Genomic DNA, 9,193 nt, shown 5'->3' on the forward strand with positions numbered 1-9,193 from the left:
TCAGCACTTTTGATTCAAGCTAACTGATCTTTCTCCTTCTGATTCAAATTAAAACCCTCATGCAGAAACACAAACTGCTGTGATGACATCTAATCTTCCCTCTACTCTCTACACAAATATTTGCTAAATACCAAGCAGTGCAAGAGGTTTATGGCATTATCTGTGAGATGCTCTATAGCCCAAATCCAAGCTGGCTACCTATGTCTGTGTCACCTGGAAGTTATGACATGATATTCAAGTCTGAAGGACCAGCCATGGTTGTTAAATTCAAAGTTTTGTTTATGGGCAGAGAGGAAGTGCATCTTACCTATAGATTAGCTAAAAGCGAGAATTTGTTGGTGTTTATTTGTTGGTGTCTAATTATTCACAGTCCAATTCAGAATCATCACAAGTCCAGCTATAAAAGAATATAATAATGTGGCTGAAGTGCTTATGTACAGAGAAAGCAACAAGAATAAAATCACAGACAATCTCCAGCTGGAAGGGACCCACAAGGATCACAAAGTTCAACTCCCTGCACCTCACAGGACTTCCTAAAATGAAATCCTATGACTGAGACCATCATCAAAAGCTCCTTAGTGCCATAAGGGAGTCTTCAGTGCCTGACCACCCTCTCAGTGAAGAACCTTTCCTTAATGTCCAATTTGAACTTCCCCAATGCTGATTCATAACAATTCCATGTGTCCTCTTGGTAACCAGAGTTCAGCACCCTCCCCTCCACTGCCCCACTTGGGGAAGGTGTAGACTGTGATGAGGCTTTCCAAGCTGAACAAGATAGATAAGCAATTAAAATTGTTAATCCACACCCTTCTTAACATCCACCCTCTTTCCTAGCACAATGCTGACCCTTCCACAGCTCCTGTGGAGCAATGTCAATAACTCTGCAGGCAATAACTCTCAACCTGGAGCAGCAGACATCTCTATTTCAGGAGTTAATCTTAAGAGACAACCCTTGCTAGAGACATTGGCAAGACAAAGTAATTACATTTCCAAGGAAGCAGAGTCCAGCACAGCTCCTCATTCTCTCCTGTGATGTGGAGGACGGGTTTACAAAAGTAGAGTAATGGTAAAAAAAAGATGAGATCAGTCACCCAATAGGTTGAAGGAAGTTTTATCTCCAGCATCTCTTTTTGAAACAAAATCAGAGAACTGCACACAGGTAAAGCAAAAATAAACTCATAATAAAGTAAAACACTTCCATGGCTGGTGGTTTTCTTGAGAAGACCTTCAGGAAGAGACCAACCATCACATGACAAATGTGAACAGTAGCAAGTAACGCATGGCTGGGTGACTAAATGTCTCTTTGAGAGGGGTATAAATTATTCAGGCAGAGGATTGTCTGGGTGTATGTTCATGCATGAGAGAGGCATGATAAGAAGTCCTATTTCATGCTTAATAAAGTGTCTCACTATCACCTTATAGCCAAAAATACATTCACTGGTGAGTACCCTGTGTGTCAGATTATGTGGAGGCATTTATTGAACAGTGTAAAAATTTCTGTTACTTCTCTTTTATTTATTTTCTACTTCATTTCATGAGGAAGAGATAGAAGAACAAACAGCACAATATTGTTGACCAGTGGGTATACAGGAGGTGAACATGCAGTTTTCATCAGGACAGACTCACCATTCAAGGAATTCAAAAGGTTAAGGAGGAAAAGCAAAGAGCAGATGCAGGAGTTTACAGTCCCCAGGACAGTAACAAAAAAAAGTCATACAGCAGTCAGATAGTGTTAGAAGATCTTTCTTCCATCATTAGAATGAGCTCACATGATATTTTTCATGCTGTTTTTTAGATTTTAATTTTGGTCTGACACAGGAAGGACCACTTTACAAAATTTTGAACAGATTGCAGAAAAGGAAACAGGCTGAGATCTCTGTGGAAAAAAAAATCCAAAATAAAGGGACTTTAGAGAAAAGTAGAAGAAAAGCTATTAGAAAAAAACAGAGTCTCTTTGAGTAGTTTTCACCTCAGAATTTAGATTTCCATAGGCTTGTAAGAAACTATTCACGTTCCCATATCTGGCAACTACTCATGTTCTCATATGCAAGCAAGTAGCATAACTGTTTAGCAAGATCAAAACCAGAGTATGTGTAATGGATTAATCATTCAAAACTACTCAATTGAGAGGGGAATATATCACAGACACAAATTATTTTGGCTATATTAAAAAAAAAGTCATGCATTAGGAATAAGAATAGAAATAGAAAAGGAAACAGAGATAGGAATCTGAAACAGAGGAAATGTCACCTAAATTTTGAGAATTGTTCCTGACAGGGATCTGAAGACTCAAAAGCATCTTCAGGGGAGAATCAGTGGCAGTGTAACCACTTGGGAACTGAAACAGGAGCTCCAAGGAGCACAAGGAGGGGATAGCCTGACCTAAGGGGTCTTTTCCATCTAGTGCAACCAGAACTCTACATAATAGACTTGCCAGCTTCTCTAAAGCAAAGCATGAGCTGAATTAACCTCAAAATGTACCAATAAAAGGGATGAAAAATGCTGAAACTCCATTTCAAGGGGATTCGAGTAGGACTGGCAAAACAGGATGAATGCAGGCAGCCAGGTCCAGGGACTGAAATACAGCCCATAAAATGAGTGGCTGGTCTGAACAGCAGTGCCATTCATTTCTCATCTTGATTTGGACATCAAGAATAGACATATTTGATCATGTTCAATATAAAAATAAATGCACTGTTCAATGTTTTCCAAAACCTCCCATTTAAATTCACTCAGATATGGAAACAACCTAAAGAGGAGAAAAAAAAACCAAAACAGTTGTACTTCAATTTCTGTCACAAAACTTCTGTTGCCTTTGCTGACAGAGGGAGAAATATGGTTTCTTTTCATCCTGTAATTCCAGGTTTTATCTGAATAGAAACCAAAGACTAAGAGAGCAATTCTGGTCCTGCTAAATGTACCTGTGTCCTTTACTATCAATTGAACTTGTCTCTCTAAATATTTTACAAGACATAACTTTTTTCTTTAATTTCTCGTCATCTTTCTCTTTAATTCATTATTTTTTTTCTACTGGGAAAAAATCCAGATTTGTTAGAAGTCATTAATTTCCTTGTGGGTCACCTCTAAGCTTTTTTATATTATGTACTTTTTTCTTATTCTGACAGAATACGAGACATTATCAGATATGCCCTCTTCTTATTGAGTTCTGCCTGGAACTGTAATTGTAATATACATGAGCTAGTACTTCATGCTTACATTGTGCCTCACATTCAAAGATCTCATAGTAATTCAGAACGAGGCATAAAGTATTAATGACCTGTATAAAAGGAGGGGAAATATAAAATGCAGAGAAGAGTGGAAAAGGAAGTAAATTTGCAACCATATTTTATTTTGGTTCTTCAGAAAGGAGACAGTGTTTCAGTTCAGTGGAAACAAAAATAAAAATTATGATTTTGTTTTGAATGAAAAAAGGTAATTTTAAACTTGAAGGACTAACAAACATTTTAATGTTGAGACACTACCTGTTTGAAAGCCTGCAACCAGCTGTATTTACACATATCATCCAATTCATTCACAAAAAGAACATTATCAGACAGTGTTATTCTTCAGTTTACAGAGATTTTGAAAACTGGATGTGTCCAAGAATGCATTAAGCCACACATAAAATTTGAGGAAAAGGTCAAAGAAAGAATGGAGGATTCCTGAATGCAAAAATCAATCTTCATCCACACTACATACAGGCTGACACACACATTGTTTTCTCCAGCCCCAAGAGATAATTCTACTCTAGAGAAAAACTTGACTCTTGGAATTTGCTACTTACAGATCATTGCCTGGTATCTCCTTTGGAAAAAAAGGCACTTAGATACCTACTTTAAATGAAAAAAAAGCAAAACTTTGACCTATTAAGGTCAACTGTTAAAATCTCTCTGGAATCTTTGAATAGAAAGACTGCTATATTTACAAAGAATTGTAATGGTTTCATTACAGTCTACATACAATATTCTGAATATTTATAACAGTCCATCAATATTTTTGTCACCATGTAGGAATTTCCCTTGATTTGGACTTGAAATCTAAGGCATGGTGGACATTTCAAATATTTTTCATTGCAAAAGCATGTTGATTTCTAGAGCCATCAATTGTTAAACTGTGGCTTTTTTTACAAACTTCTACCACAGAGATGAAAATGTTTAGTAATACACAGGTATTATTGAAATGATTTTGACAGCATTTCACACCTCATTTACTGCCAAAGTTATTAGATTTTAGTCAATGATCAAAGATTCAGTTGACTCTAAAGGGCTGCTATAAAGCACTGAGGCATGAGATTAGAACAATTTAGAAATTATCTTGATCTTTACTTCATCTTGTGTTCAAAGTAGAGATGCCCATCTCTCCTAGTTACCTTCCTACTTATTTAAAAAGAAATATTTAAGGTTAATATAAGCCTTGAAATTGTGTCATTTTAATGTGACTTCTGGCAGTGAAATTATTTTAGGGGTAACTTTGACAAAGCAACTGTTTGAGTGCAGATTGCTAGATTGGCTGTTATAACTTCCAGTGACAAAAAACACAGCCAATCTGGAATGAAGGTTAATTAGCAAAAAATGCCTTTCTCAGGGATGAAATCGTCAAAACTCATAGAACTTGCAAAAACAGTGAAAGCAGAGTTCAAGGAGACACATCCTGCAGATTATCCTGTTAACTCCATGGTCTGATGTACACGACATATCGTCTCACCTCTTTTATGCCTGTGTAAAAACACTGTTGTGTTTTTATAGCTCATAATGCTGCAAGTATTTAAAATTCTGCTTCTAGATAAAGTACTTTCAAGATATTTTCATCAGCTGGGCCACCACTAAACTCTGTCCCTAAGCACCATCTGCAAGTTATTTGAATACTTACAGAGATGGCAATTCCACCACTTCCCTGGGCAGCCTTTTCCAATTCTTGACAACCTTTTCAGTGAGAAACTTTTCCTGATATCCAACCTAAACCTCCCCTGATGCAAGAGGAGGCCATTTCCTCTCATCCCATAATTTGATCCCAGGAAAAGAGTGACACACTTGGCTGCACCCTTTTGTCAGGGAGTGGTGGAGAGAGAGAAGATCCCTTCTGAGCTCCAGACCCTTCCCCAGCTCTGTTGCTGTTCTCTGGACACCTCAAAGTCTTTCTGGTGGTAAGGAACCCAAAACTGAACCCAGGATTTGGGTTGTGGCCTTGCCAGTGCCAACTCAGGGGGACAATCGCTGCCCTGGCACTGCTGGCCGCACTTTTGTTGACACAGGATGGAGGTGAAAGCGTCACCACTCTTTGCCACCTGATCCTTTTCTGGAAGATTCACTGTTTTATTCATGGTGAGGACCTACACCTGCATCAGCCTGGCTCCCACAAATCAAGCAAGACATGTTTGTTTAAGATCTAAACAATTAGGCCTCCAGTTTTCTTGCCTGTCTCCCTGTAGATATTTTATATTTCCTGGAGGAATTCCTACAACTCAGGGCATTTTTTGTCAGCACTGACAAACTCCTCACTCAAGTCACTTAGCCTCCGGGGAGCTGTCTCAACACCCAGCATAGTTCCATGAATTTGTGTCACCTAAAAAAAAAAAAAAAAGATATTTAAAGTGGCTAAAAACAGTCAGGGTACCACATTTTCCTTTTTAACACTGATTTGGCATTTGAGGACACTCTTGTTCACATAAAGTCCCAAGCCACTTTCTAGGAAATGGATTTCCATGCCTGACGGTTTACTGATGGCAAAATATCTTTGATTTATTCAATGAAAACTTCCCACTTGATCTATTAGTTCTTTTCCTAGGAATCAAGAGACCATTGAAAAAGCATGGGCTTCACTGTAAAAAAAAAAACAAAAACAAACAAAATAAATCCCTTTTTTCACTCTTACAGAGTTGCAGGAAGCTCTTTGGTTAAATCAATTGCCGGTAATTAGAGTACTAGTTCTAACTGTGTCGAACTCATATTTGATTGGGGCTATTGTGTTAGCTCTTCTCTTGCCATGAACTGTATTTCATTGCATCTGAATTATTCTGAGCGATCCTCTAAGCCCCTCACTTTCCTTCGATTCAAAGATGAATCTTTGCTTTCCACTAGTGTATTATCAAAACCTCCACTCCAGACTAATGCGCTAGCAGGAGTCATTTTTCATTGAATGTTAGGCCTGACAAAGAATTATTATTCTAATGTATTGGGGAGATTAGCTCATTTTCACTCTACTTCTGCCTTCCCATTCATCACTCTCCTGCTGTTGGGACTTCCAAAATGATTTATTTAGGCAGAAAACTTAAGTATTGTGGAGGAAAGCTGAAAATACACAAATGGCACAGGAAATACTGATCCTTTCCACTCCGCTCCACTAAACGTGACTCATGAGTGTGTCTCTTCCTTTGAATTTCAGTAAACTGGGAAACTTAGTAAAGTCACTCTTCTTATTCCTTCTCATCTTTACTGGTAACATTTACATAATAAATATAAAATAGATCCTCTCTTCTCTATCAGGTCAATCAAACCCATCTTTTTATTTGTTGTTAGCATCATCTTGAATTGCTGATAACTCACTCTCTTCTAATTACATTTCAGTTTCTTTAAGCCTGTCAGAGGGCTCAAAATATGTCCCTGTTTATCCCACAAATCATCTGGGCAACAATGCCATGAAGACATTAAAACTGTGAGTTTAATTCATGTATTTATGATGATTTAGAATGACTCACAGAGTTCCCTGTGCTGTATTTGGTTGTCCTGGTAAGTGGTAATGTGGGATTCTCAGCTGATAAGGAGCTCAGGACTAGGAGATTTTTCTTGAGGTCAGGTGGAAAAGAAATAATTCAGGATGACCCAGGGGAACCAGGATGCCATCCATGGAGACCTGAACAAGCTGGAGAAATGGGCTGATGGGACTCCCATGAGGTTTAACAAGGCCAGGTTCTGGTTCTGTACCTGGGTCAGGGAAACCCCTGGGGTCAGTCCAGGATTAGGGGATTGTTGCCTGATATCAAGGGGAAAAGTCTTACAGTGTTGAAACAGTAGAATAAAAAGCAGACCTTTATTTGGAAGCTTCTGGGTGTCCTGGGCACCTCCAGTGTTGCATTTCTACATTTTATAAGTTTTAAAAATTAGCATATTTAACAGATATTGTGTAATTAGAAGAGCAATCAGTTAGGTAATTTTTCCCCACTGGAGTTAGTCCAGGGCTTATTTGCCCCATTTTCTTGTTACATCTTCTCAGCTTCTGATTGGAAAACAAAATGTACTCCTAGCTCTCTTCTTGAAAATTAGACTAAGCAGTACTTCAGGAATGTATTAGAAGGTTAACTTATTGTTCTAAAATCTAAGAGAAAGGGTAGGAAAAATATTAGGAGCTACATAACTATGTAATAGTATTCTATGAGCTATGAATATATGCAAAATATATAAAAAGCAAAAGTCTTTAGGCATCAGGATGAGCAGATCAAGAGAATCCTTGGGGAGAAGGACTTGGTGGTGCTGGAGGATGGGAGGCTGGACAAGAGCTGTCAGTGTGCACCCCCCTCTGTGTCCTGGGCTGCATCCAAAGTGGTGTGGGCAGCAGGGCAGGGGTGGGGATCCTGCCCCTCTGCTCTGCTCAGGTGAGACCCCACCTGCAGAGCTTCATCCAGCACTGGGGCCCAGCACAGGAAGGACCTGGAGCTGTTGGAGTGAGTCCAGAGGAGGTCTCCAAGGTGATCAGAGGGATGGAGCAGCTCTCTTATGAGGAAACAGAGAGAACTGGAACTCTTCAGCCTGGAGAAGATTTGTGGTGTCCTAATTGTGTCCTTTCCATGCCTGAAGGGAGCCTACAAGAAGGATGGAGAGAGACAATTCAAGAGCCTGGTGCAGCAGGACAAGGCAGAATGGCTTCAGACTGGGAGAGAGTGGGTTTAGATTGGATATTAGGAAGAAATTCTTTTCTGTGAGACTTGTGAGGCCCTGACATAGGTTATCCATAAAAGCTGTGGCTACCCCATCCCTGGAAGTGTCCAAGGCTAGTCTGGAAGAAGTCCTGAGCAACATTTTCTACTGGAAGGTGTCCCTGACCATGTCAAGAGGTTGGAACTGGAGAGTCTTCAAGGTCCCTTCCAACTCAAGGAAGTTGGAATGGTCTCTGGGTCTATGATGGAGGAGTGTAAGGAAGAAAAAGGGGAAAGACTGATGTAAGATGACAAAAATGCACAAAACAGACAATGGGAAGAGGACACGAGTCAAAGTGCGAGAAGAATGAGGCAGGATGAACAGCAAAGGTTTTGAGAGGTTGCAATTAAATCAGTAAAGGAGCCCAAAAATATCTTAAGATTCAGTGCATTTTGATCAGTGAACAAGATGGGAATTGTCAGGAATTGTTACAAAAAGTCTTATTTAAGGAACAAAGACTATCAAAAATCTACCAAATCTTTCATACAATATGTGGATCTTAAAATTTTGTAATGTGCAGAAAGGCAGCACAGTTTATGTACAGATCAAGAAATTCCTTATTATTGTACCATTGATAGACTAAATTAAATATTATTCCTCTAATGAATATATTTTATAAGTTTACAACAAGTTTACAGGTGTTTATTTCTGGTGTGTCAGGCTGTCCAATCCTTCTCTTGGGGGAAGGATCTGTGCTACTCAGGCTTCAACAGACCAAGTGTGGATGTCTCTGTAAGGTGACCCAAATCATATTCTAAACTGCATTTACTGTATTAATTAGGTTTTTATTGACTGCAAAAGGAGTCCATGGTGATCTGTTCAAGTCTGTGCTATCAGTGCCTGCATTGAACCAGGTAAATCCCAGCCCTGAAGAGCTAAATCCCACTCGGTCTTGGACTACAGTTGTCTCATCATCATCTTGAGAATTTCTGATATATTTTGCCTCACACAGTAGCTGAGCCACCTTTGCCTGCACAAATAAAACACCCTCATGTTTTGGAATAGGCTGTAAAGCTCATCTTTCTGCTACTCAAGTGCTTCTCATTTTCTTCCAGAAGTGCCATCTGCCCTACCTCCTGCTCCAGTGCTTTAGGTGCAGTGTTGTCATCTTTCATTAAGGTGTTGGTGTAGGAGAGGAAAAGGTATTCATAAATTAATTGTGAGGAAGAGACTCCTCTAGAACAACCCTCTACTGCTATTTTTCAGTTTTGCTCTCCATGACTAACTCTGGTGACCTCCTCATCATAACCTGCACTAGGTGGAAGATCCTGAAACAGGAATCC

At 39.3% G+C, this 9,193-nt stretch overlaps 1 long non-coding RNA gene across 1 annotated transcript; it reads right to left on the minus strand.

Moving 5' to 3' along the window:
• Positions 1-3,328: 3,328 nt before the first annotated feature.
• On the minus strand, positions 3,329-7,795 carry LOC147655264 (uncharacterized). Its single transcript, XR_015283233.1, has 2 exons — positions 7,601-7,795; positions 3,329-5,562 (listed from the first exon to the last, which is right to left on the minus strand). It is a non-coding gene; the product is annotated as an uncharacterized LOC147655264 (long non-coding RNA).
• Positions 7,796-9,193: the final 1,398 nt, after the last annotated feature.

Source organism: Cyanistes caeruleus, chromosome 1, assembly GCF_971803275.1.
Source record: "Cyanistes caeruleus chromosome 1, bCyaCae1.hap1.1, whole genome shotgun sequence".
Classification (NCBI taxonomy): domain Eukaryota; kingdom Metazoa; phylum Chordata; class Aves; order Passeriformes; family Paridae; genus Cyanistes; species Cyanistes caeruleus.